The sequence below is a fragment of the Megalopta genalis genome, chromosome 5, assembly GCF_051020955.1.
Source record: "Megalopta genalis isolate 19385.01 chromosome 5, iyMegGena1_principal, whole genome shotgun sequence".
NCBI lineage: Eukaryota > Metazoa > Arthropoda > Insecta > Hymenoptera > Halictidae > Megalopta > Megalopta genalis.
Window position 1 is genome coordinate 2,133,943 of NC_135017.1, and position 12,792 is coordinate 2,146,734.

At 34.7% G+C, this 12,792-nt stretch overlaps 1 protein-coding gene across 2 annotated transcripts in view; it reads left to right on the top strand.

The window, feature by feature from the left end:
- The first annotated feature begins 1,405 nt into the window (after nt 1–1,405).
- The window catches only part of LOC117218267 (uncharacterized), a 165,223-nt gene continuing 153,836 nt past the window's right edge, over nt 1,406–12,792 (top strand). For both annotated transcript variants that reach the window (XM_076522227.1, XM_076522228.1), the window contains exon 1: nt 1,406–2,112. The gene's annotated coding sequence lies outside the window, so the exon portion shown is untranslated. The remainder of the gene's footprint in view (nt 2,113–12,792) is intronic.

Consider the following 12,792-nt stretch of genomic DNA (forward strand, 5'->3'; position numbering starts at 1 on the left):
AAAATATATTTTTGAGAAACACGCTGGCAAAAGTGCATACAAGCAAGTGCTAATAATCCTAATAAATGGACCAATTTCGGAATTAATGGTTTGCTAAATTCAGGAGTTGATGATTTGGTAGATCGACAAAATGAAGAATTGATAGTTTCATACACAGATGAATTATTAAAATGATGAATTGACAAATTAACGAATCGAAGAACCGACAAGTTGATGAATCGACGAATTGACAAAATCGTAGACAAATTGATGAATCGTTAAAACAAATTGACACCTATATTAAAAAATTGGCAAATTGTTCAAAAAATTAATAAAGTCGCAAACAAAAATGTACAACTGCCCAAAATATTGACGGAATGACGATTTGATTTAAAAATTAACAAGTCGTCCGAGAAATTTAAAAATTAATGAAAAGATTAACCAATTTGCCTAGAGAATGGTTGAATTTGGAAATCGATTCGAAACTTGTCTGAATGACGAACAGTTTAACGACATAACGGTCTAACGATCTAACTCTCTAACGGTCTGAGAGCATAATAGTAAAACATTCTAACAGTCTAATAGTCTAACCGTCCAGCCGTACGATGGTCTGGAAAGCGGTAATTTAGAGGAAAACTCAACTTTGAGATTTTCATATATGTATAAAATCTTTTTCTCTAAAAAAATAAGGACTTTATAAGATCTCGAAATTCAAAATTCCGCAACGAATTCAATGACCTAGTATGCTATAAACATAAACTTTGAAACAACCCTAAAGTAATTTAGGCCACAAAAAGGGAAAACCTAGACTACACAGCAACGCTCGATTAATCTGACGGTCTAACGGTTTGACAGCCTAACAGTCTAATAACCTAACAATCTAGCAGTCTAAAAATTCAATAGCCTATCAATCTAATAGTCAAACAGTCCAATAGCCTAACCGTCTAACAATCTAACAGTCTAATAGTCCAACAGCCTAATAGCCCAACAGCCTAATAATCCAACGGCCTAACAGTCCAACAGTCTAATAGCCTAACAATCTAATAGCCTAACAATTTAATATTCTAACAGTTTAACAGTCCAACAGCCTAACAATCTAATATTCTAACAGTCCAATAGCCTAACAATCTAACAGTCTAAGGGTCTAAGGGTTAAACAGTTTAGCGGTCTATCGATCTAAAGGTTAAATAGTCTAATGGTCTAACGGTGTAACGATCTAACGATCTAACGTCCGAACAGTTCGACGGTCTATCGTCAGAACAGTCCGACGGTCCAACGTAGTGACGGTGTCCTCCGCGGCCCGTTTGTTTACAAAAGCGGCTCGACACTCGTAATATTCCCGTTGTCGCAGTTGGCGCGCCTGCCTAATAGGCGAAAGGCGAAAGGCAAAAGGCGAACGGCTCTCAGGGACTCGGGTGCGCGCGGCCGGCTGCGCCAGAGCTAGAGGCGCGCGTGTCCGCCTCCTGTCAGAGCTGTCCGTCCGTATCGCCGCAGGACGAGTTGTCTCCGTAGAAAAGCCGCCTATGGTGGTAGTGGTAGCTCGGCCAGTCTCGAGCGGGACCATTTTTTCCGCGGGTCATTCGATGGTTTTCGCGCACAATCGATACTCGAACCGCGCGGTAAGCTCGTGCGAATAGCTGCACACGTGCACGCGAACGCATCGCTCGGTACATTACGGTACGGTACGGTACACGTGTCCGTCGACGTCGATGTCGTCGTTGTCGTCGTCGTTCACAGGTGCATCGGTCGCAGCGTTGTTTTTCTGAATCGAATCTCGACATTGTTTCGTCTGGCCTCCTCCTAGTGACCTTCAAAATCACCGTGAAACTGTGGAGCCGTGTGGAATCATGTCGAACTGTGTAGAACCGCGTGGAACCGTGTAGAACCGTGTGACACACTGTGAGCGTTCGAAAACAACAGTTCCGGTGAAACCGCTTTGGAGGAAACGCTCCAGTGGCCCGGTGACCGTGCGGGAATCGATGCGACCACGATCCCGACTATCGTGCGTCGTGTCCGCTGACATCCCTCTGTGATACGTCAACCGGATATCCACACGTCAAAGGGATACTACCCTGTTACTGTGCTCTGAATCACGGGACCTGGCATCTGCCACCTGCTCTTCTCCCCCAACTGGTAAGCTCGGCCGCTCTATCCAATTATCCCGTTTTTCACTGATCAGCTGGTAGCGCGCGCGCTGCGCTCGCGTTCGCCGAGCGGTTCCATGCTATTAGGCCGTCGCATACGTTTCAGCCTATTGACTCTATTGCTTCGCGCAACCTAGAATAGCGCTCGGCGATTATTCGATATTATTCGGAATAATACGCTTCGATATGGATTGCATCTATTTAAACGGCATATTTTAGATGCAATTGCTTTAGGTTTCGCGGGATTCGGGTTTCAGATTTCGGAGCGTTTACGTGGTTATTATGATCGCCCATAAGCTCCCGTGACGTTTAGAGTGCTCTGTTACGGAGAGTGTTACTCGAGGCCTAACTCGAATCATAATTAGTTCCGGTTTTATGCATTTATGAGAGAAATTATTGAAGAGTTTAAAAATACTGTTACACCAATTTATTCGCGGAGAGAATGCAGTTTTATTCCTCTTTTGTGTCCTGCGATCAACGCAGAGAATTTCTATTCTGTATAAAGATAAGCTTTCTAATTATTTGAATAATAAGGAATTTTACTACTTTAAATTCGAGTGGCGACCCTGAGGCGCCATTGAAAATTATTTTATCACGTTTCAAAATAATTTCAACATCATCGAATTTGTTTATATTATTAAAAAAACTGCGAAATGTGACTGTTGCTTGAGGTCACAAAATTCAATGCCGTATCTATAAAATGCAGTAAGAAGCTCTATTTTAGATTTCCATTTAAAATAGTTTCGAGTGCAATGGGTTCTTACTTTGATACTTGTTATCCATGTTTTCTTGAATCTGAATTTTACTTCGCGTTCGATTAAATGTGTTTTCAAATGTTTCATTGAATAGAAGCTTCTCTTGGATATATTGCTTTCTGGGTATATTGCTTGAAGGGTAACTGTGACACGAGCTTGTGGAATGAGCTCATACATGTCACGACGGAAAGATAGCACGATATACAGAAGTGGCTGACGCGAGTTTATAAAAACGACGAGGTTGAAAATGTCAGATCCGATTACAGTAAATTCTCCCTAATTGAATTCTCCCTCAGTTTGTACACAAAAATGGATAATTTTGTAGATGATATACGATCATTCGAGTCCCGCGGCACGTTTTTATAGTTACCGATTGTCAACAAGTATAAAAACGAGCCACGAGGCCCGAATAATCGTACTTCCCCTTCCCAAATTGTCCATTCTTGTTTCCAAGCTGTGGGCCAATTAGGAATCAGTAATTTGACCAGCACAGTGCGTGTGGTGTAAATTTTTGTAATTGCAGTCAACACTGTATTTCGACTGCGCATCAATTTCGCGTTAACAATAGCTGGATTGTGTCAGCATTGTTTGAAAGTTTGCGAGCTCTAAGCCCTTATTGTTCGTATTATGAAAGCTCTGCAATTTAGCTCTTTAACGGAAACAACTTTTTCGGTAGAATACTGAGGTCTTCGAACTTGCAAGCTTTCCAACATAATTTTCCACAACCCAATATTTCATGAATATTACCTGAAAACTTGCAAGCTCTAAGACCTCATGTTTTATATATTAAAAGAGCTCTGTAACTCAGCTTTTTTACGAAGACAATTTAAAGATTTTTATTTGAACACTAAGGCCTTCGAGCTTGCGAGCTTTTAAATATAATCTTCACCATTGCAACTTTTTCTGCATATTGTTTGAAAACTCGTAAGCTCTAAAATCTTATTGTTCTTGCTAAAGAGGGCACAGAGCTTTCGAACTAAAACTATTTAGATATTCTAGCTTGAATACTAAGAGCCTAGAGATTGCAAGCTTTCCAACATAATTTTCCACAATGCAACTTCCTGCGAGTATTGCCTGAAAACTCGAAAGCTCTAACTCTTCATTGTTCATGTTAAAAAATCCTCTGCAATTTAGCTTTTTTCGACACTGTTGCTTTTGAGACGAGAGTGGATTATAGTTACGATACATACCTAATATTAAAAAACTCATAGCATTTTTGAAAATACGTCTTAGTGTTTGAGATATTTTGCTACAAAGTTTGCATGCATCCACATAGGTAACATGCAGGATGATCATTTGTAAACTTTAAATCTAAATATCTCGAAAGCAACACATTTCCGGGAAAAATGTTTCATATAAAAGTGTATTCTTTTTTAAAATCCAGCAACTTTCGTATTTTACATTTTTCCCGAAAATGTATCGTTCTCAGGATATTTCGATTTAAAGCCATATGGTTGCGTACAAATTTTAGGTATGTATTATAACTTTAACCATTTCTCGATTCAAAAGCGATTTCTATAATCGTATGTTCTCCCATGTTAGAGCTTGCAAGCTTTCGAACATAATTGTTCGCGATCTGGCGTTTGAACTTACAGAGATCTGTGCCTGTAAGTTTTCATGGCTCGAACTAAACTAAACTCAAATTATTAAAAAGCTTTTAAAAAAATTTAAAGCAATCAACTTTTATAGTTTGAGCATTTAGATTGCAGATAAGATCAAATTCCTTTGTTTATTAGATGAGTGTACAGAAGTAAAACATGAACAATGCTAGTTACTGCACAATCAGACTTAAACTGATTATACTTCTGAACTTTTTTAAATATTTTAAATTTTATGAACTGTATAAACGTTGCCTCCCACTATTAACGTTAAGTTGTTAAGTAGTCAAAATTTTGTACATTAAACGGAAATCAGGCATGGCACGATATTAGAATTCAAAAATTAAAGAAAGTTAAGCAAAATTCGAAGTGCATTTTTGTTCGAAAATCGAGAAAGCTTGCAATATTTTAAGGTGAGCTTCGAATTCTGCTGCCAGTGTAAGAGAAACAGCAACGGTAACTGCAGGGAAAATTGCGCGAAATTGTCTGTTACAAAAGAATGTAAATAGGTTAAAACGTAGAAAAGTAAGAAAACCAGCCTTAAAAATAGGAGCGTAAAGCAGGTTCCTTGCAATTTGTAAAGAAAGGCACACTCGTTGGAGGAAAAAGAGTGCTGGATTAGATTTTAATGATCAGAAGCGATCGATGTTAGATAATCGAATGACTTTAATTACTATTTTAAAAAATTACACAATTTACACGAATATTACATTGTTGACAACCACGTGGTGATCAATACAGGTGTATTAAATTTTTTAATTTAATTTTTCGTATAAATTTGTAATGTAAAATGTATATTTTTAATTTGAATTTTTAAGTAAAACAGTGAACGATATCAAATATATTATTAGGTAGTTCGGAAAATTGTTTGTGTTTTTAAAACATGTTCGTTTTTTTTGTTTTTAAAAAATAAACTTGATTATTGTTTTGTTCTTAAAAAAGATTTCTTTTTCTAAGGGTGTTGGAAACGTATTTGACTCAGTACTTTGTCAAAAAAATGTCAGAAAGTTTTTTATTCTCTAAACATTAAAAAATCGTCTTTCATTTTTCTGTGAAAAAAAACGATACAACTTTCCAAACGATTCAATGCAATATTATTAAATTTTTCTCGATATAAAGAAACGTGCAATAATAATAATTGTAAACGCAAGTGTTGCGTCCAATAGAATTATATACATAATCTACGGATCGTAGTCTGTGAAATCGAACAATAAAATATCGTAAATAACAGCGTAAATAACAATAAAATATAGTATCTGAATATCATCCCATTTTTTTACACAATATCCAAAATTTCTACATGTCAGCAGAAAATGGTACAATAATAATTCCGGAACGAAAAAATTGCAACTGAAATGTTTGTTGCACGCCGGTCGAGCCAGAAAGGTATAAAAATTTATTTATACAGTGGTATGCGTAATTGTAGATTCAAAGTAACTTTTACATCGTTACTGATATCTAAATGAAAATTTAACCCAATATTATTTTTGTATATTTCTATTTTCTATTATCTTTTATATATTAATTGTTAAGTTTTTTTTTAAATATATAGCGTGTCTCACAGCTGGAAAAGGCCACCTATAGTGCTGCAGATAATTATAAACCCAAAGCAACTGCTCCATTTTTATAGATATTCAAACAAAAACCAAGAAGAAAACTATATTTGTATATTTCTATATTAGAAATAATAGAAAATAGAAATATACGAATATGACATTTCCTTAAGCTTTTGTTGAAACATCGCTAAATGTGTAAAAGTTACTTTGAGAGTCTATAATTATTCAGACCACTGTAATTGTGGCTTGTTCATTTAGAAATCATTGTACCACCTTTTTGGTGTACGGATTTTCTCTCATTTTATAACATCGTAGTGCAAACTCCTCTACATTGTTAACAAACAAGCTGAAACGTAACAAAATGTTTGTTATTCTTACTGCATGCGATGTATATATAAATAAAAGCAAACTATATAGACTGCAAATTTTTATGCATTCATGACACGTACAAATTTTTCAACTGCAACGAAACGTATAAAATAATAACGTCTAATAGCATTTCTATTTTATTTTTTCATTGAGTGATCTTTTACTTCGATGAAAAAGAACTTTTCTTGAGTTGTAATTTTTGTAAAATTTATTATGAAAATAAGAATCTGCATAAGGATCCACAGACTAGTAATATAAGAAGTTAAAAATAATCATATTATATATATATATATATATGTATATAACAATAATCTTCTAGACATAGTGTATGTTATGTTAAAAATATCACATCTAATTATCAAATCATACATACCGTGTTCATTAACAAACTATTTTATCGTTTTCTAAATAATATATTCATAACTGCAATTATAATTAATTTATAAATAAATTTATCGGAGAAGAGCACGTATTTATATACAAATATTTATAGGAGTAATTATTTTGTATACAGAGTGTCGTATAACTGGTGGTGCAACAGCATAGAGGCTGATTCTACGTCAGAAAATAAGTTGGAAAGAAACAATAATATTTTTTTCATTTAAAGCTCCGTTTTCGAGAAAATTGAGCTGAAAGATGCGTCAAGTTCGCGTGGCATGATCAGACGCGCCACTTGATTCGCTCTTTCTATGAATCTATGATCTCATCGCTCTATGATTTTATTTTATAACTTTACAATTTTGTAATTCATAATTTTATAATTCCTATAATTTTATATGATTTTATGCATATATGATACACTTTTCGTTTTTTCTTTAACGATGTGAGTAGTGCGATTTTATGAAATGAGAACCGCCTATATAGCCAATAGCCTATTTGATTTTATTTTATTTTATTTTATTTTATTTAGTTACTCCATTATGCTATTTTATTTATTTTAATCTACCACACTTTAGTTGAACTGTTTCATGTAATTTTACCACGATTTATTTAATTTAATTTATCCTAGGGTATTTTATTCCATTTGCTACTTCGTTAAACCTGTTTTGACTAACGACTATTTATTTCATTTCATGTCCATCTTAATCAATAGACGTAATAAAGCAAGGGCTAATTGCCCTTCTGTATACAGGGCGGGGCTTTTGAAACGAGACATCTGAATAACTCGCTTGTTTTGAACAATAGAAAACATAGTATCGGACAAAAATTGTTTGATTTTGTGAGGCACATTATACAATGTCAATAATTTTTTTATATATGGAGGCGTAGAGGACATATGAACTACAAATTTGTTTTTCAAATGGGATGACTTAATTTCTTATTCACAATTCGACAGAACCTTTCAAGACGAATACAATGATCTATAAATGAGGGACATTCAAGGTCACAACATATGAACAAAACAAATTCTTCCAAGACACTTTTCAAATATCTTGCGTGTTTTGCAGTTGTTAGTATGTTCCGTTATCACTATTATAGGTCATAGAACGTAAATATAAACACATTAAATCATATTGTACTGATATCTGCATCTGCGGATATTATTATTAGTTTGTGCTTCAACTAAATAGCGACTTTGCATTAACATTTGGTTTTTAAAAATTCGTTGTACAAAAACAGAGAAAGTTGATATGATTTTCATTTACAGTTACAAATTATTTACATCATATAACGTGTCCCTTGAAATCAAACAAATCTTGTTCGACACTTCTTTTTCTATTGTCTGTATAGCCTGTATATCAGATACCATCTTAGCCTATTCTTCTAATACTATTTTATGCTATACGATATTTTATTTAATATTAATATATAGGGTGTTTCTTTTATCCCGCATATTCGAATATCTTCGTTAATTTTGTTCATATGAAAAAATGTGTTGTAACAAATTTGTTTGGTTCAAAGGTAGAGATATTATGATATTTTCTCTTTCAAGTTCATTTTTTTCTGAGTTTTGAAGGTCATCGTCATTTCTTACGTAATAACACCTATTATTTATGATGCAGCATTGTAGTGTATATCGTGACGAATTTAATGATCTACGATACTGTGACCTTTAAATGACCCTGAGTACAAAAATTCAATACTTTTTGTTCAAGTGTATACGTATTGAAGTTCCAACCACACCCGAAAATATAAACGAAAGAATTGTACACACTTGCAATACTGTTCCTTCAGCATTGATTGACCTTGCAAGCGGAACTTTTATATCCGATGCCCGAAAATGTCTCGAAGTCAATGAATAACATTTTGAACATTTACTGTAGAATAAATTAATGTTTTTACTTATGGAAAGTAAACATTTCGCAATTTGTTTAATCGGCTTTAAACTAGCGTGATTGTTTCACTCAGTGTCATTTAAAGGTCATAATGTCGTAGGTTATTAAATTCGTCTTAATATGTGCTACGATTCTTTATCATAAACAATAAGTGTTAATACGCAAAACATGACGATTACCTTCAAAATCCGGAAAAAATGATCTTGAAAGAAACACCTATCGATTATAATATTCTTACCTCTGAACCAAACAAATTTGTTACGACACATTTTTCAAATAAACAAAATTAACGAAGATATTTGAATGTGCAGAATAAAATGAACACTCCATATATGTAATTTGCACTCACGGAAAAACGATGTTGTACTCACCCCCGGGAGAACTTTGTGATCCCGGGGGAATACGAATTGAAAATGAATATTATAGTATTCTTTCAACCTAATTTTTTCTCGAAAACGGAAACTAAATAAAATAAATAAAATGTTGTATAATTATTTTTAATTATACAAAATGAAATACAATTTTGTATAATTATTTTTAATTATACAAAATAAAATAAAATTTTGTATAATTATTTTTAACTACGATTATGATTGCAGTTGTAATTGCGTGGACTATTCTCGTCGTACAGATTTTTAATCATTCTACGATATTCCAGAGTTAAACATTTTATATTTATTGAAATCAAAAATTTCTTTCGAGAATTTATTTGATCATGTCAGAGTTGGCTTTAGAAAGCTGTCGTCGACGGTAAATTAAAATGAGCCTAATTGAAGCTATTTAAGCCTGGAAGAACGTACAGAAACGAAACGAACTTTCCGCTGAAACTTATGATGCTGTACAGATCAAGTTCATAAAATAATCATCAGAGGGAAGTAACGAAGCTGCATATAACCAGTCTTTGAAACTTCTCTGTGGATTTTATAAACGGACAAACTTTGTACAGAAAAATAAAAAAATTAATACACGTAACAAATCGCTGCTGTATTTTTTTTAATAATTTCAACAAACTTGTAGTATTAATTGGTTTATCCCTTAAAAATAGTATACTGCTCTTCTACGGTGATTTGTACAATATGCTTTTTTAATGCAAAACAAAAATTGTTCACTCGAATCGCAAGAAACTGAATAGAAAGTTCTTTCTTTCCTAAATAATTTTGATAGATTAAAAATAAGAAATTGACATTTCTAATTATTTTCATTATTTCGCTGTTTTGCTATTTTGTTTTACTGTAAAAGTATGAAATTCGCAATCTGGTAATTGAAATTGACTGGAAATAAAATGATGTGTTCTGTGGTGCTCGCATCGCAAATTCGATATTTTGGAACATGAAATGCTCGTCAACCTTCGAGAAGCGAAATTTCATTATTGGAAACACGTACAACCTCGAACGTACAAAAAGTATTCGATCACCAGTTTTAAAACGCAGTAACCTTTTTTTAAACACGACCGAATGACTTGATTTTTTTTATAAATGTTAAAGCGATCAGGGTGCTGTGCAATGATTAAAATAATTCCTTCTAATTTTACTATTACGCTAGATGTCCCATTTTCCGCGAATGTCCCAATTTCCGAGCCCCCGGATTGAAAACATATAGAGAAACAAAAGTCTTATATGCAGGGTGTGATGCAACTGGTGGTACAACCGGTTTAGGACTGATTCTACGTCAAAAGATAAGTAGAACAAAGAGAATAACATTTTTTCATTGGCTCGTACAACAACTCTCTCCAAATGTCCCTCAGCTTTTAAACAAAAAAAGGACAATTTGGGAAGTGGAGTGTAACGTACGGAAAATCTTCCCACGAATTTTTTATGTTCCTTTCTGAAGGCATACGCCAGGCTGCCGCCAGCCAGCCGGGGGTTCTTTTCTATATCGCGAGTCAAGTACCTCCAAGGGGTACGACGACGAACGTTTCTGGAATCGGACCACATAGGAACACCCCCACTACCATCTTTCCAGAGAAAAGCTGGCTATATAAAGGGCCCAAACACGACCAGAAATCGGGCTAGTTTCGAGTCATTCGTCGACGAACGAAACTCTAGTGAGATCGACTCTTAATTCTCCTTGGAACAATCTAGTGGGTAATTAGATATCAAATCAGATGCTCCCGCCGACTCAGTGCGAAAAGCTGAGAACGCGATAGAGTCCGCGAACATCTACATACATTTGTAAAAACCCAAAACGCGTAATAAATTAGCTTTTACCAGCTTTCTTTGGTTACAAGTTCAATTATTTCCTTTTCCTATTTCGAAGCAGTAGTTGGTATAACCTACAAAGATATATCTTTACCGCTCGAGGTATATCTTTACTTCTCTTTCTTACAAAGTTACGAGGCAGCCTAATACCAATTTCCCCAAATACTATCCTTACCTTAAAGGTTGCCACCCGTGCCGAAATAAGCATCGGCTGGTCTATGCACTCTATCCTAACCTTAAAAGTAGCCACCCGTAACGAAAGAAGCATCGGCTGGTCATCGCACCTTATCCTTACCTCCTTAAAGGTAGTCACCCGTGCCGAAATAAGCATCGGCTGGTCTACGCACCCATATCAAAAATCCCAATTGCATGCAACCTCCGGCCACCCAACCTGACTGGCCCTCGGCTCGTAACAGGAGATACGATTGTTCGAGCTCCGTGTCGAATGTCAAATAGCATAGTTAGTCGTGGATTGTCAACAACTATAAAAACGAGCCGCGAGACTAGAATAATCGTATCTCCTCTTCCCAAGCTGAAGGACAATTGGAGAGAATTTACTGTAGTATGACTAGAAGTAGAATTAGCATACTATGGCCAGACGCGCCACTTGATTTTGAATAATATTATATTTTTAACCAAAATTTTCTCGAAAACACACGGAGGCTAGAATAAAAATGATTTATTCTGCATTTTCGACTTATTTTTGGACGTAGATTCAACGCCTATCCGGTAGTACCACTAGTTACATGACACCCTGTATACATTGATACCTCTTCCTGAATCTTGCACACGTTGATATACAAAACTTTTCTTTTTCTATATGTTTCCAATCAGGGGGCACCGAAATTAGGTACAGACACGAAAACTGAGACATCTGCCCTTGACTTGAAATGAGAAAACTAGATAAAAAACACTCGTTTATTTTAACTTTTTTTAATCTAGAACGTAGATTTAAAAAATATGTTCGGTGACTCATACGCGTACTAAAAATTTCATCTAAATCGGTTGACCTTGATAACAAGCTGTAAACAGTCAAAAATCGCGAAAATCGCTTTCTTCACAAATTCCAATCAAAACAGGTACATAATTTTTATATCTTTCAGTGGTTGCAGCTTGATCGGATGGATGTCAATCGATTTCGATGATATGTTCAGTTCTCGCAATAAGTTAACGAGATCTACAAAATGTATTTTTTAAGTTTTCGTTAAAGAAAAAAGGTTAAAATACGAGAGATTTTTAACTTTTATGTAATTCCAAATAATAGCAAAATTAAAAAGAAAACGTATTTTAGTCATTACCTAGTAAACTAGTCTCTCTATTATCTAAAAATATTCAAGTCATTTAGTCTACTTTGAGAAAAGTTATTACCAGACTGTGGATCTTTATGCAAAACAAAAAAATGTCTGCATTAATTGCAAGACAGATGAGCCATAATTTTCTTTTTTTCTTTAATAATGTTATTAAGTTGAAATTAGTACAACAATATTCTTAGCTTCTTTCAATCTTTTCACTGTTTTCAGTTTCACCCTACTATTTCTGCCATAGACCCATAAAATCCGCAGTCTAGTTATTACATTTTAAAAGATGATCGAATACTTTCTGTCAGCAGGTATGTGTATTATACATATTTTAATTCGCAGAATTTCTCTACGATGTTCTGTATTCGATCAAAAACCATCTTCTCGCTGCAACTTTTCACTAGACCGACAGAGCGTAGTCCGCCTTTCGACTGCATTGCACATCAGCGTGTCTACTTCTATTTTAATATTGCATACCTTTCAGTCTTCCATGTTTTTCAATATTTCGAGCCCACTTCTCAGGAGTGCTGCTTCGTTTTCGTGCCCCATTTGCATGACTAGATGCATGAAAAATACAGTACAGCCTCGATTATTTGAATCTCCGATATTCGTATCCTTT